The sequence below is a fragment of the Cimex lectularius genome, unplaced genomic scaffold, assembly GCF_000648675.2.
Source record: "Cimex lectularius strain Harlan isolate CLEC.00 unplaced genomic scaffold, Clec_2.1 scaffold119, whole genome shotgun sequence".
NCBI classification, from domain to species: Eukaryota; Metazoa; Arthropoda; class Insecta; order Hemiptera; family Cimicidae; genus Cimex; species Cimex lectularius.
In genome coordinates, this window is record NW_019392789.1 from 875,287 (window position 1) to 901,310 (window position 26,024).

Consider the following 26,024-nt stretch of genomic DNA (forward strand, 5'->3'; position numbering starts at 1 on the left):
ATTTAATTGTCTGATTGCCCAAATTAGCCGAAGGTCGTGGGTTCGAATCCCCTCGTGACACTAACTTTTTCATTTCAACGAAGATCTTACATAAAAAGATTAATTAATTGAAAGATCAAATAGAAACGTTGTAATTGCCTATAGAGCCCTGATGAAGACCTCAATATAGGTTAGCTTGGAGTAAGTTACAAAATCTGCTTCTTTTGATGACCCTATCGTTGATCTTCAAGTGATTGGTGATATCCTGACGATCATCCTTCCTTCATAATACACCGTGTTACAACAAGAAACCAAATATTGAGCTTGAGAGAATAACTGTTAAAAATAAATTACACAAGAAGTATTTATTTAGAAATCATGAGATGCGGTCTGGTGTGATGTAGGTTTCACAAAACATTTTCTTTATCGTGCCAACGCTTCGATCTTTATTGAGATCATCTTCAGGGCCTGGGATTTACAAACATTGTTTAAGTTTAACAAATACATGTACGATGTGGAAAAAAAAGATTTATACAATGCAAAATATATTTTTTATGTTCATTCAAAGTATTTCTACTCACTCAGTGTTTGTTCTCTGTGTAATTGTGCCATTCTTGCGTGTCGTGTTGAGAGTGCCAGTGAGATTTTACTGTTTCATGTTTATATACGTTGGATTTTGAAGGGGTGGGGAAGGAAGTCAGTGTAGAAAAGACTTTTTTGTATGGGGAATACAACTCCGCTTCCTAGTATACTACCACCATACCATACCAAACCTGTTTGGTTTACATATAACCATTACATTTTGGATGTAGAAAAGTGAATTTATACAATGCAAAATATATTTCTTATATATTCAATCAAAGTATTTCTTGTATTTTGCATTGTATAAATTCACTTTTCCACATCCAAAATGTAATGGTTGTGGGTAAACAATGTTTGTAAATCCCAAGAATCCCTGAAGATGATCTCAATAAAGATCGAAACGTTGGCACGATAAAGAAAATGTTTTTCTGAAACCTACGTCACACCAGACCGCATCTCCCGATTTCTAAATAAATATCGATTAACGGTCACTAATCACCACACATTTATACAAGATGAAATATTTGAAAGAATACTTTGTAATTCAATTTTATATAAGCATGCATAAGCAAACTAATTTTAACTACATCAACATTTAGAGTGAGCACGATAGAACAATACATGAAGTATGAAGTTGACCAGAATATATTTACCAACTAACAAAGTATGTGGTACACCCCAAAGACGTACTTTCAGTACATATAGGATAGATAATTATTTTAAAATACTACAGATAAAAGTATTCTGGTTGTACCTGAATTTGCTAGACGTTGGTCAGAAGATTCAAACACGTTAATTCATGCTGGATGCCTGGTCCGAATGGAAATGCTGAGCTCTTTTTTCTTCAAGAAATGCTCTAACGCATCGGATCTTCTCAACCGAATTTTCCAAAAGTTCATTAATCAAGGGACATTTTTGGAAATATATTGACGACTTATTGCTTGTCGATTTTTGAGCCTCTGGGCGTTCTTAGGTCTAAAAGTTTAGAACTCCAAAAAATGAATAAATATTAGATATTACAATTTATTGATGATATACTATATACATATATGACACGTGTTCGATAAGTATGACTGCTTTATCCAATTTGGTTTATAATGTGAAATAAATGTAGGACATTTGAAAAAAAAGTTTCTTACAGTGTTTGATATATTTAAAAAATTAAAATTTAATATTTTTATGAGCTTTAACATACGGTATGCTGTATGTGTTAATTAATACAATAAAACCAATGAAAAACCTTTCCTAAAAATGGTCCCATTCCACTCTGCAAAATATGGCTGAGAAAGGCGTATGGCCAAGGGAAATGTATAAAATTTCATCCCAGAAATATTTTATTTTGTGACCATAATATATGACTTTTTTTCTAACGTGCAATGCGTTTTACTTTTGAATCAGAAAGGGCAATCGTTTGCGTTTTTTCCCCAGTAGCCGGGCCACTTCGATTTTCATACCGCCCACCACTCCTCGGACAATCATTTTTCCATTTCCTGGTAGGAGATCGGCGTATATTGGAAATAACTCCCCTTGCACGGTCACATTTTCCGCTATATTTTCCCCCGAATAAGCCCCGGTTATCGGTTATTATTCCAAAATGTTTACAATTTGCGCTGCCGTTTGCCCTGCGGCCTTGGAATATAAGCAATTTCACAGGGTACCGCGATATTTTTGTACGTTTAGACAACCTAAAGCCAATTTCACCAAGCCAAATAAAAATAGAAAAAAATGGATGTAGATATAAGACTAATCGTAGATCACTTTGATGAAACAGCTTTTCTCCAATCATGAAATGTGGTAATTTTAGAAATTCCTACACTGAGATAAATATTGCAAATGTTTAAACCAAGTCATCGTTTTGTTAGTAGTTTTAATGAATAAAAAAAGTTACTTTGATGGTTAGGAAATTGAGTAGAAGTCTGATCTCAATGAACTTTAGACAATTACCTAACTTTTAAAAAAGTCATATAAAAATTCTTATCTTATTCCTCCGAATTTAACAAAGGTCCAATCAAGAAAACAAAAGTTTTCCCTTTGAGGTTTCAAAATTGTGTTACTGTTATATGGAAATTTGTGTAATTTTGTTGGATTGTTTGCGATTAGTCGAGCAAATTGAGGAAGAAACAGACTGGTGTAAAACGTCCTTTTTGATCATCTACCTGCAGATTATGATAATTCTTTTCTTATTCCAGCTGTTTTGGTTTTTCTTCATTTTTACTGGTCCAAAGTGTAAATAGGGTGCGCGTCTTATAATTCAAAAAGAGAGTATACCATAACTTGAATGATTTAATCCGATTAAATTATTTGTTTAAGACACTTCCTTCTTGGATCCTGCAGGATGATGGACCTGTATTTCGTTCGTTTTTGATTATTTTTGTGTGCTTGTCCTACGTGTTTCCGTCAGACTCTTTGCAGACTTCAGCAATTAGTTTTTAACTAAAAGTTTTTGTGCATTGCATATAAGTCAAAGTATGGGATCAACAATTTAAATTGAAATTTATTATATTTTATAATTAGATTTGCCATTTTTGTTTGTAAGCTTATTAGTAGTTTTCTACTATCAATCCAAAGAAAAACCAAAGAAAGGAAGAAACAAACAAATGCATGTAAATAATTTTTCTAAGGGTTCTATATCTATAGTTTGATTTTTTTTGAAGAGTTGCTTATTTCTTCATGTGAAGTCAGCCTGTTGTAATTACATTGACTTTATGGGTCTCCGCCGTTGAAAGGTTACAGGAAACGGTTTTCTTCTCTGTTACTTTTTATGACCCCTGGCGAAGAACCCCCTTCCCGAACGGCTCATACATCAGAAACCTTTATCACATACCCTCTTCCATCATCCTTAATTGAAAGAAGGGCTGATCGAGCACGCCCCTCCCACAATGTATTTTTAGCCGTGTTGAATCGTTTATTTCCATGGACAAAAAATACATGCCATAAATCTTTTAACTTATAATTCAATTATTACAGGTTGGCGTATTTATTGGGTTTTAATACTTATAAATCAATCTGGGTCGTGTTAAGGAAGTGCAGTGGAAAAATGGACTGGCTATTCAATTACAGCTGGCCGTTTTGGTTCATTAAGTTATAAATATTTTATTGCAAAATTATGAAATAAAGCAGGGGTCGGGGAAACTTTTTTATATAAGGGCCAAGTCCTACACTAAATCAGTTTCGGCCAGGTTGTCAACTTGACTAGATATATTTTTTAATAAGTTCGTCTACTCATAAAACAAAAACTCTCATTTTATACTAGGGGATGAGATTTTTGCTTAAATTATATAGTAATTTCTGTCTTACAGGTGTTTAACTTTAACTGTTATAAGTGGTAAATCACTTTACAATATTTTCTCCATATCATTTACAATTAACAATCCGTGGGTTACGCCGGGATTCGAACTCACGACCGCTAGTGTAGCATAAAAGAGAAAGACGTCCGACAACTCCGCGACCGCGGTCGTCATAAATTATATTGAAACTCATTTGTCATTTATTTAATGAATTTATAGCGGTAGAAAATTTGTACAAATGTAAAAAATGAATACGTCTTCTTAGAAAATTTATTTTTACAATTCTATTTTTGTAGTATTTTCACGTTTTTTCTTAACTTGTTTTGCCTCAATTTTTTAGAATAAACACAAGAAGCGTTAGCGAAACAATTTTATAATTAAAAAATTCGTTTTTATTTTATAAAATCCATTATATTTAGTGGTCTACTGAGCAAATTACTTCTTTCAATTAATTAATCTTTTTATGTAAGGTTTGAGTTGAAATGAAAAATGATTGAATGAAAAATTGCAAAGATGGCAAAAAGGAGGAAAAATTCGAAAGATTGTAGGTGGAGATGGTTGAAGGGTGAGAGTTGGTCTCCGACTGGATCGAAGTCACGATAGCTCAAGTGGTAGAGTATCGGCGTATCAAGCCGAAGGTCGTGGGTTCGAATCCCGCTCGTGGCACTAACTTTTTCATTTCAACCAAAACCTTACAGAAAAAGTTTATTTTATAATTTTTATCGAAAATGTAACAAAGGTTTTGTAACAAAAGTTTTCGTAAATTGTTAATTTTCATTTCACATGTATAATTTTTTTAATTAATTTATTTATTTACAATTGCACTATGACAAGGTATATATACACGGACCCCGAAGCTGTCGCGTTGGAAAGGTCGCTTTATCTTCGGCGAGTATTGGTGGTAATGTTGTGGATGATAATTCGCGGATTAAGGGGTTTGAGTGATTGGGTAATTTAGAATGAAAATTTTTGTAATGGTGTAGGGCAAGGTCGATACGAATGGAATTTTTAAGTCGGCATGGTTAGATATATAAAAGCAATAACTATTATTAAAATTATTTAGATTTTGGGACCTTTAGTCTATTAAGATTTCAAATAGAATGATAATTGAAATATTGAGGAGGGAGAGTTTTTTATTCAGGATAAAAACAATGTATTTAGATTTAGTATCGTTAACTTGATTCTCCATTGGCGGAGCCGGGATTCGAGTGTGAATAACTTGTAAATTACGTGATGCAGGTAACGGGATATTTATCGGAGGTGTCATCTATTAGGGTGAGGTGTCATCACATGAATTGATGTATAATCGGTTAACGTAAAAAAGAAAGTGTTAGGTGAGTGGGTAGATCTGAGGTGTAAATTGTGGGACTGGACAAAGAAAAACAATTTCCATTGTTACTGCCAAGTTTGTGATCTATTTTATTGTCATCATAGGGCAACACAATCTTAAATATGTCTATAAATTCGGATAATTACATTTTTAAATCGAAGTGCATCGAATGATCAATTTTGATCCTAGTTATCTTATCAGAAAATATTATATTTAATCTCATCTGAGGAATGGACTTCGGCCCAGAAGCACTTCTCCTTATTTATACCTGCTTCTTAATTATTATATATATTATATTATTTTCCTCGGTAGAGGTTGCCATAAACATAGGCCTTCATTTTTGGATTGTCCAAACTTCGCTTCTGAATCATCTCGCTGCCATTTCCTTCTGTTCTGGCTTCCATGTTTGCGCTGGTTGAGCTATTTTCCTTCTTTCCGAAGGATCAAAAATGATCCTTTCTCTAATTCATTTCTTATGATTTTCTGAGGATTTAATGCACATGCTCCAAAAGTCCAAGTTTCAACAGTCCCCAACCTCAAAAATATTTTGCTAAACGTAGTCCAAGTTTTCGCTGCGTGAGAATATCTTGCTTCGAGAATTGAGCAGAAGATTCTTTTTATGCTTTCTTTTGAAAAGCTACTCTTCCAAAGCACAAAATAAATCGTGGTTGTTCCCTTTTCCAGCCTGCTAGCTTGTTTACACCCATGAGGCCAAGTATTAAAAACTTTTCACCACCTTGCAGACTTTGGCCAGTTAATTTCTCGCCTGCACCAATATTTAGTTTTTTTTTCAATATTAATCTTTATAATTTCATGGAAAAGTTGAAATTTTTTTTTACTTACAATTTACAAACTTTTGGAAAGCACTGTAAGTATGAACTGGCAAGTCTAACGACCAGGTTGGTGTGTCACGGATTTGGACCAAATTTTTTTTGGTCATTCTTTACTCCGAAATATTAGACACGTATCCGCCACTTCTTGTGAGTAGAACCTGATTTTGTCAAAAAATATTTTGAACGTTAAAATTTTCCTTTTTTTAATATTTTTATTTTGCCGTTTTACTTACTTAAATCAACTATGCAAATATATCATTTTACAGCATTTTATGTAGTTTGCAATAAAAATATAGTAAAAGGTATCAAAGTTAAAAACCAAATATTTTTCAAGTAAATAGATCATAAATTTTTTTCGTGAACTAATATTAAATTTCGTTTTACCACCTCTAGAGACCCCTAAATATAAATTTTCGATTGAATTTAAATATATCGACTTTGAGCCTTAAAATTTTTTCCAATTTTAAGAAGTCTTTCTAAGAATATCTTGTTGAAACGGCCTAATTCTGCAACGTACTATTTGAAAGAAAAGAAATGTAGCTATTAACGAGGTACGTATCATAAAAATATATAAAAGATTTCTATAAGAAAATACGTAATATAAGAAAATAGTTTTGCCAGAAATTAATCTCGTTTTTTAAATGGAAGTAATAGTCCGATTTTAAGATTTCATATAGTTATAAAACGCACTTGACAATTTCTACGATTTATGAACCATGAAAATCGGTTTCCTAAGTATTGAGAAAAATGATGTTAGAGCTTGTACTAGGACTGTCAGTCACCCAGAAGGTCGTCGAAATTATCATTCAAAAAATTAATTTACACCGATTTCGGTATCTAAAGGTTTCATAACGAACAATCATAAGCTAGAATCACGACACTGAAGTCATATACAATTAGATTATTCAGAAATCGTGAGATGCGGTCTGGTGTGATGTAGGTTTCAGAAAAACATTTTCTTTATCGTGCCAACGTTTCGAACTTTATTGAGATTATCTTCAGGGCCTGGGATTTACAAACATTGTTTAAATTTAACAAATACATGTAGGATGTGGAAAAAAGAGAATTTATACAATGCAAAATATATGTTTTATATTCAATTAAAGTATTTCTACTCAAAGTGTCACTTCCAAGTCAAAGTGTTTGTTTTCTGTGCAATTGTGCTATTCTTGCGTGTCGTGTTGAGAGTGCTAGTGAGATATTGCTGTTTTATGTTTATATAAGTTTGATTTTGAATGCGTGGGGAAGGAAGTCGGTATAGAAAGACATTTTTGTATAAGGAGTCGGCTTCTTTGAGGTGAAAAGAGCAGACGAAGAAAAAAAAACGTTGGTAATGGTTCTGCCAGATTATCCTTTCATGATTATATAGAGGGGATAAATAGGAAAAGGAAAGCTAAATTGTTGAAAAAATAGATTATGTAAAATTGTTTGACGTGTGGAATGTGATGAATGTATATAAACATAAAACCGCAAAATCTCACTGGCACTCTCAACTCGACACGCAAGGATGGCACAATTACACAGAAGACAAACACTTTGAGTAAATAGAAATACTTTGTTTGAATATAAAATATATTTTGCATTGTATAAATTCACTTTTTCACATCCTAAATGTAATTGTTAAATGTAAACATTGTTTGTAAATCCCAGGCCCTGAAGATGATCTCAATAAAAGATCGAAACGTTGGCACGATAAAGAAAATGTTTTTCTGAAACCTACGTCACACCAGACCGCATCTCACGATTTCTGAATAATCATCGACTAACGGTCACTAATCTCCACACACGTCATATACAAGTTTTGACCGCCATTACTGAACTGCGCTATCAACGTCAAAAATAACTTCTGGAATTTGCTTACTAACGAACCTAAGGAGTTTCTGTTGACAAGTGAGAAAAAGTAAATCTATAAGAACTCTCACTTTTCCAATAACAACGTGATCGTTATAAATAGACTAAGGGAATTTTTAATAAATTGACTCAATAGGGGCAGCCGATCAAAAAGGGCCGCACTCTCAGGGATTAGGATATTCAAAACAGCCTTCCTCTCCACCAATACTGAATTCATTCAAGTCAAATACTTAGGACTATACCTAGACAGCAGACTTACCTGGAATCTCCACACAAGACTTAGGAGACAACAATTTAATGGAAGATATGGACAACTACGAAGACTTCTAAGACCGAAATCCGTCTTGACCGTCAGCACTAAACTAACCTTACATAAGAATTCACTGCCTCGGACGCTTTAGATATAATGCTGTAAAACTGTGTGGTTCTGCCAAGCCATCCAACAACCAGCGGATCTAGTCCGTCCAATTAAAAGTCCTGAGATAAATTGGTAAACCTCTCTACTACATCACTAATCTCTCTATCCACAACAAATACCTTTTGTAAACAAATTGATCCATTCCCGATTTGAAATGTTTCACTCTAGCCATACTGCTCGAACCTTTTCTACAGATTCCCACCCAAGTCGACTTAATCGACAACGGCCTCGAAACCTCCTTGCCCCTTAACCTCTCACATTGAGTGCCAGTAATGGCTGGTTTCTCTTGGCATGTGTCTTCCGGGTGCAGCGCTGGCATTAGTATTAGTGCTGTAAACGTCTGGAAAAACGGTTTGGGATCACATTTGTAAAAGTAAAGTAAGTAAAGGCACAATTTTGAAATAATTAAAAAAAGAAAAAGAAATAAAACGGACCAACAGTTTGGCATGACACAGCCGTTATACGGGTTTAGCCTATTCTAGTTTTGTAAATTTCATAAATATCTACTAATTGTTAAATAAACACTTCCTTCCAATTTACTGTTATTTACTTTTCTGTTTCTAAATCATTTAAAAAATTATGTTTAACACGCCCCGTAAAATGTATGTGTATTTATATTAATTGCCTTTAGTTTAAAAAGATATTTTTATTTTATTTATTTGAAATTACAAATAGCTGTTTCATCTTTTCATTTGCATGTTTTGACATCTCACCAAGTATAGGCTTCAGATCAAAAGTATCATGAATGAATGCTACTGAGTGATGACTGACTTAAAAAGCTAACTATGTGCACACATTTACATAAGCATGGACAGAGTTGAGCCTATCCCTTCCCACAGTAGCCTGGATGGACCGTGAGTCAAGGTAGAAGTCAAATTGCCTTTCAACCGGTATCTCAGAAGGTGTAACTGAGGGCGGGCGAGCTGTGAAACTGTCCATAAACCGAGTAAATGAGATTTGGAGAATAAAAGTGAAAGCAGGCGAAAGAAATACTTTTAATTTAGCGAATTCAATTAATCAAAGGATTATCAATATTTATCATACTATTAATAAATCAATCAATCAAGGAATGAACAAAGTACTGCTTTTTTGCATATTTTAATAAAAACTCTATAGGCAAAGTACGTCAAAAATGGACAAAACTTGGATTTGACATCATTGTGGTGATGATACCGTGATAAAACGATAAATTACAGTACGTCGGGTACCAATGCAGAGCCGCTGGATTCGAACCCGGGACCTTAATCTTGTAGTGCGCCGACGCCCCAAAGATAAAATCCTTAGATACCGACTTTCACGGAAGTCGGGGTAAATTAATTTTTTTGACTGATAATTTCGACGACCTTCTGTGTGAGTGACATTCCTAGTGCAGACTCTAACATCATTTTTCTCAATACCTTGGAGACCGATTTTCATGGTTGATAATTCGTTTAAAAAATTGTCAAGTGCATTTTATGGCTGTATCAAATATTTCCATTTAAAAACGAGGTTAATTTTGGACAAACATATTTTATTATCTTATGTATTTTCTTATAGAAATCTTTTATGGGCAAGAAGAAAAGAAGAATTATTAAATTTTTATGGGAAATACGTCGCTAAAAAGACACGTTCTCCTTTTCGTTGATGGTATCAGATATTCTGATAACGGCTTCTTAAAAATCGGAATAGTTTTAGGACTCAAAAAATCGATAAATTTAAATTCAAACAAAAATTTATATTTACGGGTCCTTACCGGTGAAAATTAAATTTCATATTAGTTTCACGAAAAAATTATGACCTAGTTTACTTGAAAGATATTTGGTTTTTAACCTTGATAACTTTTACTATATTTTTATTGCAATCTACATACAATGCTGTAAAATAGTATATTCATATAGTTGATAAGAGTAGTTAGGACGGCGAAATAAAAATATTAAAAAAAGGCAAATTTCAACTTTCAAATTATTTTTTGACCAACCAGGGCCTATTCACAACAAGTGGCGGATACGTGTCTGACATTTCGGAGTAAAGAATGACCAAAAAAAATTTAGTCCAAATCCGTGGCACATGGGTCGTTCCCTTGAAGGTCTGACGCTATTTTGTTAGGGTGTGCCATCCTCAGGGTGACAAATATATGTATTTAAATTTTTCTATTTGTATTATGCCTTTGTTATACATTTTCATAAATCTAATATATTTTTATTTTTATTTCAGGTTAGTTGAAATTCATAGTATGCTGTTCAGAAGTACATTAATTCTTTAAAACAATTGAATCATCATGACTATTCGCATGTAATTCTTGGGTATGTATTTATTACAATTATAACAATTATAAGTTTATCATAAAATTCCGTGATAACTAAATCGTTTCCGTCCGAAATTATTTCAATTATTTACATCAACTAACGATACAAATAGAGGATTCACTGAACAACCAATAAATAGCATTGGGAACCTTCTTGGACATTGAAGGAGCATTTGACAACACTCCTTTTGAAGCAATGGTTACATCACTCAAGCAGCGAGGAACTGACGAAACCTGCTGTAGATGGATAGAATCATTGCTAAAAAGCAGGAAAGTGCAGGCCTCCATGTTCCACGAAAAAATAGAAGCAGTGATGGCGAGGGGGTGCCCGCAAGGAGTAATATTCTCGCCTCTGCTGTGGAATGTGGTAGTGGACGACCTCATATGCAAACTAAATGAAAGTGGAATTTACACCCAAGGCTATGCATATGACATTGTCATACTAGTCAGGGGAAAATTCGATTCAACATTAAAAGAGCTCACCCAAAGAGCACTAAACCTGGTGGAACAATGGTGTTTAAAACGGGGACTGAAAGTAAACCTCTCAAATCTTTGGCAAATCTTGGGGACGAAAATGGCCTATTGGCTATACACGGCAGTAATAAGACCCAGAGTGACCTATGGATCACTAATCTGGTGGAACAAAGCTCAACAAAAAGTAGCTACCCAAACATTAGGCAGCTTACAAAGACTAGCAAACCTATGTATCACAGGGGCGATGAGAACATCCCCTACAAACGCATTACAAACTTTGCTAAATCTACCTCCACTGGAAATATTTATACAAGGATAGGCTAGGAAAAGCTCATTTAGGCTTCAGAAACAATTAAATTGGAAATGAACTAAACAATTCGGGCATACAGCCATAATCAATAAAATGAGACACCCATTATTAGAAATGGGGTCTGATTACATGATCCCGGAAACAATCCTCACAACTTCCTACAAAGTCTCAACGGTCTACAAAGGAGAGGAAGAACACAGTAGACCATCCGATACAATGATATGGTACACGGCTCCAAACCAAACGAAGGAACCGGATCAAGCGTTTTCTGTACAAGCCCAAAACATGAGCAATCATACTCATTAGGGAAGAACACTTCGGTCTTTCAAGCGGAAATACATGCCATCAATGCTTGTGCCCTGGAAAATCTTAAAAGAGGTTACACTGACAAAAAAATCCTCATAAGATCAGACAGCCAAGCAGCTATTAAAGCATTACCATGTAAAAGAATCACATCGAAACTGGTCAGTGAATGCAGCCAAAATCTCCAAAACCTGGGGAAACACAACCTGATGATATCTTGGGTGCCAGGGCACAGGGGAATTTTGGGTAACGAGAAAGCAGACAGACTGGCCAGAGGAGGATCTGCAAGACCATACATATGCCCCGAACCTATTCTTGGGATAACAAAAACAAATATAGAATCCTCCATCGCAGAATGGATCCAAGCAAAACAAATGGAAAAATGGATAAACTCTAGCGGTGCTAGACATAGTAAACGTATGAAACAACCCTCACCGAGACTGGCAAAAACACTGCTACAATTGGAGAAGGCCAAACTCAGAGGAGTAGTGGGACTACTAACCGGTCACTGGTATCTGAGAAAACATCTACACAACATGGGTATATACAGCGATGACCCCATTTGCAGGTTATGTAATAAGGAGGAGGAAACAGCCACTGATATCATCTTCGAATGCGAAGCAACAGCTCAATGGAGGTTTAACCTAACGTACGGAAAAGACTTAGAGAATCATAGCAGCAACAGTCAATGACCTGATACTTCTAAGAAGAAGGATTGAGTCTATTGACTGAAATAAGGAACTAGGAAGGTACAATACGCCAGAAGGCTGCAGTGCCTGGGGAATACAAACCCCGATTCCTAGCATCCTTTCCACCATACCATACCATAATAACTCATTCAAATGCCATACTTACTCATTTCAAATAATTTTCTTGAGTATTCCGATCAGCGGATTTTTATATGATCTTGATTCTTACAATGACTTTTTAAATTCCGAAAATCTTTAAAATTAAACTTAACAAGCTATAAACGTGTAAAATGGAACAAAACTTATTATAGTTTAAAAGAAATAAGGTTTTGAAAGAAGTGGGATTTCAATAATTAATCAAAAATATACTTTCCTACTGTATACAGAGAAGGGAAGTTTAAACATTAAAGGAGCTTTGTTACAAATTGGGGCTTACCTTGGGTAAAGGATTGGTACAAAATCTGTCATCAGGACTGCTTGAGGCCTGCTGTTAATGAGGCTGCTGACTGGGCCAGATTGACCGCAGGGCATTAGCTACGTCCTTCCTCAGACGAGCGTACCTTGGAACGTCAGCCGGTCCCGGAGGTTTTTGTTATAGGCAATAAATCGGGATTAAAAGCAGTAATTTTATCTCGCCTCTTCTACCCGACCCTTGTTTAACCGGGATTTAGGTTTCCCCCCTTATCTAAACACGAGAAATAATCCCCGACTTTCAGCCCGGCGGCTCAGTTTTAAATGCCCGACTCATTACAGCAACAAATTACTTTGCAAATTAAACAAATTCTCAGAAGTTGGCTCTGAGCTGGGGGAAAAGTGCACTTGTGTTTTCTTTGGATTTCGCCCTGGAATAAACGGCGACTTACCTCTTATCGCACATGAATTATCGCTCTCATTCAGTATAATGTTACTAAGAATTTCTGAGCTATTATAATTTTTTATGTTAAATAAAGTCTAAACGATAGCAGCGGTAGCTAATGGGTGGTCGGAGTTTTACCGTGTGACGCTTAAATTTGTACATTTAAAAAGATATCTGTTTACAGGTTATTTGGAATTTTTGCGCAAATTTTCGAAATTGAATAAAAAAAGCCCTGTTGGGTATTTTCAGTATATTGATCTGTCAGAATGTTTTCTGTTTATGAATTCCTAGCTCATTATTGCTTATACCCCAGACCCAAACTACAAGTTTATCTTGCAGACCATAAGAGGAAGTTTCAAAATGAAATATACCTATTTCCTAATTTTACACGAAATCTCTATAAATAGTGATATAATACATTTCTTCTCAAAATAACACAATGAGTATTACTAATAACAAAATATCTAGATTTTAAAGTCAGTGAATTGGCCTGAAAGTCAGATCTGAACGGCCATCCAGCAGACTTTACCAAAAATTCACATAAGTTGATAATTTAGTATTTTTCAGTTTGTATAGAACCTACCACTTTCAAATAAATAATTATAATTTGCTGGGGTATGTGCAGGGCGAGTCTCAGACAAAAGCCAGTGAGGTTAGGTGGTGTAAAAATGATTGAAACCAACTATAGGTTGATCATTCCGCAGGATCCGCGAGGAAATTGCAAAACAATAACGACATTAAATCAAACTGCAATTTGATCATTACCAAGCTGGGTCTGTCAGACGTGTATAGGCTTTCCGAAATCTGTGGAATTGCCTAATAGATTTGTGTTGCGCCTCGCCCTATTTAGAACCCTGACCGCTATTGAAGATATCCTGGACAATAACTAGATCCAATGCTGAACAGACTAAAAGGCTGTGTCCACTTGGCCTATCGTCTCTTATTAATTGATCAATTAGATTTGACTCACCCTGCTTATAGACTAATAGACCTGAAACTACTGAATTGCAGTTCACGATTACAGTAGGAATTTTGCCATCTTCGGTATGGGTCGAAGGTATAAGAAGAGCGAACACAGACACCAACCTACATCGATAAAGTTGAAGGAAACTAAGCGAGGAAAGACAAAAATAAACGACGTCGAACAAACTGCAGGTTCATTGTTATGTCGTTACCGTCCGCATTTCATCATTTCGCCATCTTCAGTGTGGTCTGGTTAAAAAAAAAGAAAAAAAAAGAAAATCAATCTACACTGAACAAACTAACTTGTTCGACCTTGGTAATACACCCGACTAACTACTGAGGCACAAATTATGCAAATCATGGAGCCATAAATAGAGCAATAAAACAAAAATTAAAGATGGATGAAAGCATAAGATGCAGGATAGGCAGGCCAAAATGATCGGTAACGACTAAATTACAAATTCATTATCCCGCAGGATCCAAGAGGAAATTACAAATTAACAACGACATTTAATCCAACTGCAAGTCGGTCGTTACCGACCATTTTGATCTGCTTATTCTGCTGGGTTTTTCTGCCTAGACTATTTTGTGTGAAAACACCAGATGCCACACTGAATATTGGCAGTTGATCAATTGAACTTGACTCACCCTGCTTACAGGCCTGAGTAGCCTCTGAAGCATGAATCATGATTAGAGTAGGTTTTTACCATCTTCAGTATGTATCGGAGGTATAATAAGTTCGATAGACGGACCCAGTGAGGGCAGACAAAAATCGACAGGTTCATCGTTAGGTCATTTTGGTCTGCCTATTCCCGCTGATCAGTCTAACACTCGCCTTTCATCATTTTGCCATCTTTACTGAACAGAATATCCTGTTATACTTCCTTTCGCTTTTCATCAACTTGACTCATCCTGCTTATAGACCTGAGTGACTTAATTACCAATTACGCTTGCAGTAGGGATTTTCCATCTTTGGTATGGGTCGGAGGTACATGAAGGCGGAGGCGCATTCACAAACAACACGGAAGGTGGCGAAATGCTGAGGCGCGTCTGATAGACAAGTACATTGAAAAATCGGACAGACTCATCGTTACGGCGTTACCGTTTACGCCTATCCTCGCTGGGTCGGACTAATTCACGCATTTCATATTTTTTTTTACTAAACAATCTTTTAAACTTTTTTAAAAATATAGTTCCTACTCACAGCAAGTTGTTTTTCAACCATCCAGATTTCGAGCTTTTAGCTCATCATCAGGTTGAAGGAGTTCTACAACCACGTCCCTCGACATAAATTGAAAAAGTGAACCAAAATAGACAACTTGACAAATAGCGGGTTTTACCAACTTAATTGCAATGATTGCGACATTAAATGTATAGGACACAGCGGTAGAGAAAGAAAAACGAGAGTTAAAGAACACTTGCCTAAAAAGAACAAATTTTCGGAATTTAAGGACAATCTAAAAGAAGCAAAACATAATTTCAATTCAAATTTAAATACAACAGTGTTACATAGTCTCAACAAAGGGAGAGAACTAGATCGGTTTGAAAAATTTGAATAATTTAATTTTTATCTTTTATCTTTAATAACAAATTTGTAATTATTTTTTTATACTATTTACTAATATAATATTTTTTGTGGTATAATTCCTGCTTTTTGCACGTTCAAATTGAGCAGCATAAAAATCCAGCTTCTCATTGGAACGTCGCGGGGGAACGTTGGCGGGGGTATCGGTGGGTTCACTTTTGCAATTCATGTCGAGAGACGTTGTAGAGTTCCTTCAACCTGATGATGAGCTAAAAGCTCGAAATACGGATCGTTGAAAAACAGCTTACTGTGAACAGGAACTATCTTTTTAAAAAGGATTGAACACCGCACTCACTCCATCATTCATCATTTCTATAAACTGACTTTTTTCCCTATCGGAATTGATTCACCTTACTTATACACCTGACTAACTATTGTGACATAAATTGTGCTTATAGGTTTTTTGCCATCTTCAGGAGTGGAGCTGTATACAGGACAAAACATGTACATAAAAGAAAAATCACAGATGGATGAAGGCATAGGTAGAGGATAGGCTGACCAAAATGGCAGTCTGAACATTTTTTAGTCTAATTTCATTTTCTAGTCATCGTATATCATACCATGCTATTCAACCCATAGAAAAATAGCACGTGCTTTTTATAGGAGATTAATTTTACATTTTATGGATCTTACCTTCTTGTTTACTCTAAGGTTCATATTTAATGTAATATTATTTAGAATAATTTACATTTATCAGAGCTCCATGAAGCGTTTTATGATTTACATGATTAAAAAACACAAACCTTTTGAATATTTTAAAGAGGATCGTTTTCTCTCGTCTTGAAGATGCCAGTTAATGCCAAGTACTTAATGTAGCTGTTTGCGTTGTATCAGTACGCATTACATCCCAAAGCTGAGCTCAGAGAAGAAACGCCAGCCTCGGTGAAATCGATATTCACAGACGTTTATTTCCTTTATAATTTCAAGAAGGGTTTGTGGTATAACAATGGGGGATGTCGGTGATGAAGGCGCGGTTCGGCCTGTCAGCCTCTCGGCACTTCTTAGACAATACTTGACTCCGGCTAATAAGAATAAAGTGGTAACATTTAGCTTCAGTTACGTCATTGTTACATTTCCCAGCGGAGCAGTGCCGATCCGGCCTATACACATACAAAAAAATTTTATGAACCGTTTGTCTATTTTTAGTTTTTTTGGAAGTCACTTGCTTCTCCAATACTTATTACTAGCATATTTTGAAAAAAGAATATCCGTTCAAAACTCACTGTTTCAGCAATCGAATCGAACAGAAATTGGTTTAGAAGGGAGTGATATGTTTGCAAAATAAGTCGATTCCGCGTTCCTTCTTATATATTCTGACTTGTATACACATATATCTGCGTCATACATCCATAGAGGGTTGAAATAAAATCATCGGAAAGGGAGACGGCATCGCGCACAGGGCTCTAGAGTTGCAGAGGCTCAACCTTATTGGATTGGGTAGTATCCGGTATCCCATCTCCCAACACCTACTGTAATTCTCTAACCTCTGTTAACTCTTCTCGCCCGGCCGTCGTACCGACTCGCTCACGAGGTCTACAAATTCCTGTTTCCACAAGTAATTAATAACTACTAAAGGGCGGAACTGACCACTAATAGATTCCAACCCGTTTCCTCTTTAACACCGATTTAATCTAGATTTCCTCCTCACGATCCTTTTCCACACGTTTCGAGCATTCTAATATCTTTTCCTCTTCCATTTTCCAATTAGAAGGACATTTATCAGTTTTACTATATAGTAATCGATAGGTAATTCGTTTTTTTTCTTTATTTTATTGACTAAAGAGCTTTTAATCTGTGATTAATGATTTTATATTTATGATTATGTGTTCTGAACTGATGGTGTGAATAGAAGTTAATCAGTTTATTAAATTCACTATTTTTCGTGGTCCACTTGACCAATTAATAACATTCAATTAATTACGGTTTTAAGTTGAGATAAAAAAGTCAGTGTCACGAGCGGGATTCGAACCCACGACCTTCAGCTTGATACGCCGCTTGAGCTATCGTGACTTCGATCCCCTCGGGCACTACTTCCTTTAATCAATTTCTTGAAATTCGTGTTGGGGGTGGAAAAAAGTGAAATATGCAACTTTTTCATTGGATGACCGGTTTCAGACCATATATTTTCTCTATCTTCAGGTCCACTACCCACAAACTACTCAAGGTTCACCTCATATTTACAATCTTTTGTAAAAGTGATTGAGTTGACTCAATGATTCGTGCAGACTCAGAATTTCTAGGTTCACTGTAGAATCAATTTATTATATACCTAGATTCCATTTTCACTATATTTTTCCCAAACGTTTCGTAAGATTCCAATACGCTCCCTCGCGATGGGCATAAAAACATAACATTTGACAAGAAAATAGAAGAAAACAGTTGAATTTCTTGGACGTCATAGCTGGAAATAAAGGAACGACAACTGACTCAATGGTTCGTGCAGACTAAGAAATTTCTAGGTTTCAGAGATATTATATTTTTTCTATCTTCAGGTCTACTACCCACAAACTACTCAAGTCAATATAATACAATATACGTGTATATTTCAGGTTAATATACAAGCTTAACCTCATATTTACAATCTTTTTTATTTTTCACTGTACAATCCATTTTTTATATACCCAGATTATATTTGCACTATATTTTCCCAAACATTTCGTGAGACTCCAATACTCTCCCTGAAAATTTGCATAAAAGCATAACATTCAACAAGAAAATAGAAGAAAACAGCTAAACCTCTTGGACATCACAATTGAAATAAAGGAACGAAAATTGGAACTTGACATGTTCAGAAAGTCAACGACAACTGACTCAGTGGTTCGTGCAGACTCAGAATTTCAGGTTTCAAAGCATATATTTTTTCCTTCTTAAGGTCTTCAATCTACACAATATACAAGATTAACCTCGTATTTACAATGTTTTCTATTTTTCACTGCAGAATCAATTTTTTACTTACCTATATTATAGTTTCTCTATATTTTTGCCAAACCTTTTGTGAGATTCCAATACTCTCTCTCGCAATTTGTATAAAAACATAACATTTAACAAGGAAATAGAAGAAAACAGTTGAACTTCTTGGGCGTCATACATGAAATAAAGGAACGAAAATAGAAATTTGACATGTTCAGAAAGTCAACGACAACTGATTCAATGATTCATGGAGACTCAAAATTTCTAGGTTTCAGAGAATCTATCTTCAGGTCTACAATCCACAAAATATACAAGGAAAGTAGAAGCAAACAGAGCTTTCAACCGAGAAGTATGGTTTTAGCTACAATGCCATAGACAGACTACTAGATAAATTCAAAAAAAGAAGGAGTTTTGAGGCTTCTCCTGCAATCCCTCTTAACCTGTAATAAGCAAAAAAGCTATCTCCTCGAAAAATAAATCGAAAAAAATATATGTAGCCCCTTTTAGTCAGAAATCCTGTTTTTGTATATTCCTGCTTCCTAGTAGTTTCTTTTTTTCCAGATATAGCAAGGAGATTTTTGGGTTGTTTGCTTCTTAAGAGTGATACCTATGTTTTCTTTTCTAAACTCCTGGGTAGTATGGATCCTTATAGTTTAAAAGACTCATGGAACTACGCTGTAGGCCCTTTTCTTGCAAGGACATCCTCATCTTTGCTTCAATTCATGCCTGCCTGCCCTGGGACCTAGAACAGAATTCTGTTTAGCGCGCCTAATTTGTTTGACAATTGAGCACTATTCTCGAGGGAGTGATAACTGAGTTTAAATAATCAATTACATGCTTTTTAGTTGGCCCTACTTTAACTCTTATGCAAAACTTTGTTTAGGTGAAACATTAGTGTCATCTGTCCTCGAGTGACTAACTGATCAACTCAGCCTACAACTTTATTGCATTTCCCACTTATTTCCAATATCAGAAGTCCTGGGGACAAAGAGAAAGGAATTCACCGAACTCAAGCAAATAATAGGTCTTCAAAGATCATTTAAGAGGAAGATGCCAACATTTTCACTCGCTGGAAAATGTAAAATAACTTCAAACCGAAAATAAAGGGAGAGTGCTTGTTTGGAAAGTGATGAATGAAATAGCAAAATGAAAAATGAACATATAAGAAAATTTTACATTTCCAATTAGAAGCATCAACTCAACATGTGCGTCAACAGCTTGAGACAACTAACTCGAAAGCGGATAATACCATTAATACCAAAGTAGTACCAGTTTCAAAGGAATCTTGAAAAAAAATTTTCTCGAAATTTTATATTTCACCTTTTTCCCAGCTACGGTGGAGAGATCCCACAAGAATTTAAAAAAATATTTTTTATCTTTGTCATAGTCATAATTTTATGAGATCTTTAAAAAAATCATATTATTATTATAGTAAATGATTAGGTTTAAAATTGGCAAATGTACAGTAATATTTCATTGTGAAATTTTTTCTGCGGAATAATGAACTTGTATTGTGACCATATTGGTCTGCCAATTCTTACTAAAGACCGTCAGATATTTCCGTAGGTTTATTACGTAAATTGTAATTGCCTCTATTAGGTGAATAAATGTTATTACTATTAATCAGAATACTACAACTCTACGATTTAACTGTAATTAGAATAGAAATTCAAATTGACATTACACTACATTTATGTACGGAAATGTTGACCGTGGCCAACGGAGACCCTTGGATATTTGTATGCATGTATGCAGTTAGGATTGAATATATGGTATAAGGTCAGAGAATTGATCCAGTTTCGCCCCTTTGCAAAAGCGATAATTCTTCACTCCTTCCCTGTGATTTTTAGAAGAGAAAATAATAGAGCGTTTTTTTACGGCACGGATTCTATAGGGTGAACTAATCCTCATCAAATGTCAAATGATTTTTAATTTTATAATATTTTTTGATTTGGATTTTAATAAGATACAAAAGAATTTAACGTTCAATTTGCAAAATTATAATTTTACAGGGTGCCATTCTTTTTAGATGGCCAGCTGAATATCTCTTGAACCAATGACGCATAAAAAATGTATATTTAATACTTTTTATTATAGTTTAAATTTTTTACATTTCTTTTGGAGAAAAATTATACAGGGTACCTCAGGTTCAGTTCTACTTCCAAATTTCAAATAAGACCTTATACATCTTGATACATTATTTTAAAGTTGTAATTGTTCAATCGGATTTTAAATTAGACAAAAAATGACGACGTTATGGCAAAAAGTAAAAAAAAAAAACAAAAAACAGTCATTTGGTTTGCTATTTATTAATCACATTTCATGTTCGAACTGTCTGCCTTGGGTAACGATGCAAAGATTTACTCTTTTTAACCATTCTTCACCGCTGCTCAGGGAGATAGAGTCAGGGGAGGTGGATTGACAAGCATTTTCTATACTTAGCCTCAGTTATTCAACTGAGGGTGCTGGGTTATTGGCGGAGACACTGTTTTCTAAATGGCCCCGTAGAAAATAGTCGGAGTTAATTCGGGTGACGGAGGATGCCGAAAGATCGGGCCACTAGAACCTGTCCACGTAGTCCAGAAGTGCCGATTCAGTTAACGTCTCACCTGCATAGAATTATGTGCGGGGCATCCATCAAGCTTGAGAATCATTCCTGAGAAAAGTCCCGAAGTCCCTGGACAAGATGAGAGCGATACGGCTTAAAACTGTATGTCCGGAGTACTTCTCTAATTTTATGTTTTGAAGAACCTATAACCGATTATATCTTCGGGTCTATAACTTCCAACATTCGGACAGAATTCGGATTTTCGCGAACATACAGTAAAATATTCAGCTCCTCGTCAAAATTACGGTGCAGGTTACTTTTTCCCATAGCTTTGTCATTTGGCCAATTTAAATTCCTATTGCACTATTGTTTTCAGCGTAAAAATCCTTCACAAAGATGTCAGGATGTATAGGGTCGAATTTGAAATTTTGAATTTAAACTGGTCCTGAGGTATGTTGTATAATTTCTCTCCAAAAAAGATAAAAATTTGAAACGACTGAAAAATATTAATGTCGTATTTTTTTTTTATATCGTCATTGTTTCTCGAGAAATTCAGCCGGGCCATCTAAAAAGGACACCCTGTGTGTGTTATATACATATATATATTTATTTTTTTCAACGAAGGTATTTCAACTACGAGGTTGTACAAACCCTCGGGGTGCCAGTGATTTAAAGCAAAGTGCATTTGTAAGTATGGCGGTTTATTTATGCCTTTATTTTTTTTCTTTCGAAAATAACAAAAAAGGTGAAAACTTTGAAACAACTCAACCGGTATTTACATCCAACAAAAATATAGTCATTTTTGGGCTGGATCAATCCGGGGACAATTTCTTTCCTTCAGAATCCGGTGTTACACTTGAACTTTAATTAATTATATTTTTAGCTAAGAGTTTGGTCGATATGAAAAGCTAGTTTCAAGCGGGATTAGAACCCACGACCTTCGGCTCTATACGCGGCTGTTCTAACCATTTGAGCTGTCATGACTTCGATCCACTCGGACACCAACTCCTCATCTCATCCTACAACCTTTCTAATTTTCCCACGGTTGAGAATTCCGTTCGTGACACTAGCTAATCGGATCCTGATTACAAGATATTTCAAAATATGGCAAATAAAGGGAAAATTACAAAAATGTATTCATATTAAATTGGGTACATCTCTCTATTGCATGGGCCTCAGCTTGAAAGATACTGGTGTGTTTTCCCACGGATTCTGTGTATTTGGTTCCAGGACCAATGATACTTCTGCCCCCCCTACCTTCTTGCGTTTTTTCTTTCTATCCCATTATTTTCCTATGTTTATTTGGAAATTGTTATTAAACTCATACAGCCTGTTCATGTCATATCTTCAGGCCATTAGTATCGGATCTTTGATTAGACTGTTGCCATCACTCATTTTAGTTTTATTCCTAACGGAGGTTTATCTCTGATAATTGTTTTCTGTTCTGACCACATTATCTTCTCTGGAGGAGGATTACTTGGATCTAAACAAGTTTCTGTATTTTTGTGAGTAATCTTAGTTTTGTTATATTATGTTTATATATATATATATACACATATATATAATATATTATTCTACCATCATGGTCTCTAGATATGTGTAACGCTTGAAATAAGTTCAAAGATGCTTATAGCTCCTTGACCAACTCTTGAAGACGGGGCTTAATGCTAAAAATTTACGGAACCTATCAAAATACATCAATATTCCAGTTTTTAAAAATATTGAACGATTAATTTTTTATAATTGGTGTAAAGTAAATTTTTCGAAAAAGTCATGAAAATATGACTAATAATCTGTATTCATCTTCCTAATAATTTCTTAATTATGATTTTTATCATACCTTTTTTTTCACTATTAAAGTTCTCATATGAAAGTGTACTGCTTAATAAAGAAAAAAACAATTATTGATTTAATATAACAACAATGATATTGAATGGGCAGTATACGAGTACCCTTGAGACCACAAGTAATCTGTTTAAGGGCTACGCTTAAATGACAGTAATTTATATATATATATATATACATATAATATTTTGGCAGTACCCCTCAGTTTTACTCCTTATGTCCATATTGGTCTTAGTAAAGTCTTGTACAATGTTAGTTTGTCTTAATTGTCAATTTATTAATCTTTATTTAAGGTATTGGGTGAGTTACAAAAGTGAGTGTCACGAGCGGGATTCGAACACACGACCTTCGGCTAAATATGCTGCTGCTCTACCACTTTAGCTATCGTGATTTCGATCCACTCGGACACCAACTTCCCTCCTCAACCTCAACTTTTCAATTTTCCCTTCTTTTTGCCATTTTTCAAATGTCGCGTAATCTACTTGATTTGGTCAAGCGGACCACAAAACTAGTGAATTTAATAGTCAAATTCACTAATTTCGTGGACCGCTTGACCAATTAATACATTACAATTAATTAAGATTTTTAGCTGAGATGAAAAAAAAGGCGTATCTAGCCGAAAGATCGTGGGTTCGAATCCCGCTCGTGCCATTAACTTTTTTTCATCTCAACTAAAAACCTGAATTAATAGTCAAAGTTGATTTCGGTCTTAGAAATCTTCATAGTAGTTCAGTCTTGTATCCAATCGAAAATCCTTAGACAAATTGTCAAAGCACCTTATTATGTCACTAACCTCACTGCCCACAATGACCTCAACATTCCTTTTGTCAACGAACTAATCCTGTCCAGATTGCAAATTTTCCACTCCAACCTTTCTAACTATCGTAACGATACTGCTCATGACCTCTCCACTCATTCCCATCTGACAACCCACCACGTCGTCTCAACCGACGATGGCCTCGGGACCTCCTTGACCTCTACACTAAGTGCCAGCAATGGCTGGCTCCTCAAAGCATCTGTTCTACCGGTGCAGTGCTGGCATTAGTGCTAGTGTTGTGCTGTGTGATATATTAATCATGCGTACCTATTTGTATAGTATATTATCATGTATAGGTAAAAAAATATATATATTTTATANTATAAGAAATATATATATCTTCTTTTTTTCTTTCTCTGTTTTACATTATATATATGTACGTAATAGATTACCTAAGAAACGCACATTTTCATCTGCCTAACTGTCCCAGCAACCAGAGTTTTATTATTTTATTAATATTACTCTTTCTTAGCTTACGTTTTTCTACAGAGGGAATTTCATTTATCCATTTCGGACAAATGTACAAAAACCAACTCAAAATCAGGGTAAATTTTGGCTGAGGGAGTTTCACATTGTAGGGGTTTCTTAAGCTATAATTTAAATGTTTATAGTTTTCAGTATAATTGCCATTACTACGAAAACCCTCTTGAAGAGTCCTGACCACAAAAGGTCAATGAAAAGGTAGAATATTGGCAAACTTTCAGTTCTATTACAAAACACCATTGTCCTTAAAATTAAAATTTGCTACGGAAAAGGATTCAAATTGCTTAATAATTTATTGTTTAATCACGTATTTATTGCCATTCTGTGCTGGTCATGTTTTATTTGTTTGTTTTATGTATATATATTTATTACTTCTAGAAATTTCAAGGCGAAATTCATTTTATATCGATTATAAATAATTAGCTAATTATTTTTTAAATAAAGTTATCCATTAAGATTGCTTAAACATTTATTTTTTGCTTCGTACAAGTTTGCTTTTACACCGGGGCAATAATGATTTGATATGAACATAATGGATCATAACTGGAAAGGAACGTTCACCTTGATTGAAGAGATAACAGTTGCGATGCGAGGGCAAACTAGGGACAAGAACTTTAATCCTGAAAGTAAGTTGTGAATTTCTTGGATGGCGGGTCGGCGAGGAACGGAGTGCTAGACTCTTCCTTCAATCAGTGCTGCAATTATCGAGTTGTCGCTCGATATCGGGGGGCCATTACAAATGCAAATTGAGGTTTGTCGAATGGTGTCAGCCGGTGGCAGAGGGAAATTAGAAATGGCTGGGAAAGAGTGTGTTAACGAGTTTCCGGCCCGACGGGTGAAAAGGGCCTCTGAGCGGCCATAACTCAAACAAAACCGGACACCGCTATATCTAATTAAATAAAATTAGTAGGCAAACCGAGACTTTGTGATTTGCACGGGGTAGTGTGTACAGAAGGGAATTCGATCTCGCCACGCATCAGATCAAACGTTTGTTTTGAGACGCAGGAGCAATTACAAGTCATGCAAATTACCATTGATTTTACATATACGAGTAATGTTTTTCTTTCGATCACCAATTTTTTGGTTTTGTCGAATTGATTCTTTTTCTTTTATTTTCTTTCTGTCTAATACAATTTATATGTGACTTATTTCATAATTTCTTACAAAAATACGAAGCTAAAGGATATTTTTTCTGATGTTATCGTGAAGTATGTACCTTGATGAACCTTTATTTTTATCGTTACCGATGATTTTTTCTATATATCCTCACTGGATTGGCCTGTCAGACGCTTCTTGACATTCCTCCATCTTTAGTGTCAGGGTTGTGTCTGAGCTTCACCCTGCTTATATCCCTGACCACTAATGAAGATAGAGAATTACTGAACAGCTGGCAGACGGGAAGGATCTGATATGACTAAATAGCACGTTCAAATCCCTTGCAGATTTCATGAAAGAAAATTTGATTAGAATTTTGAGGAATTTTTGTGTAATCTGTACGGTGATATACTTGTAATTTTATCGTTTTTGAACACTTTTTTACATCCTCGTTGGATCGGCTTGTCAGATGCCTGTTGACATTCCTCCAACTTTAGTGTCAGAAATGTGTAGAGATTAGTGACCGTTAATCGATAGTTATTCAGATATCGTGAGATGCGGTCGGGTGTGATGTAGGTTTCA

General features: G+C 35.2%; 1 non-coding gene across 1 annotated transcript; it reads left to right on the forward strand.

The window, feature by feature from the left end:
- The first annotated feature begins 4,441 nt into the window (after positions 1–4,441).
- On the forward strand, positions 4,442–4,514 carry Trnad-auc. The gene has a single exon. It is a non-coding gene; the product is annotated as a tRNA-Asp (tRNA).
- The last annotated feature ends 21,510 nt before the right edge of the window (positions 4,515–26,024 follow it).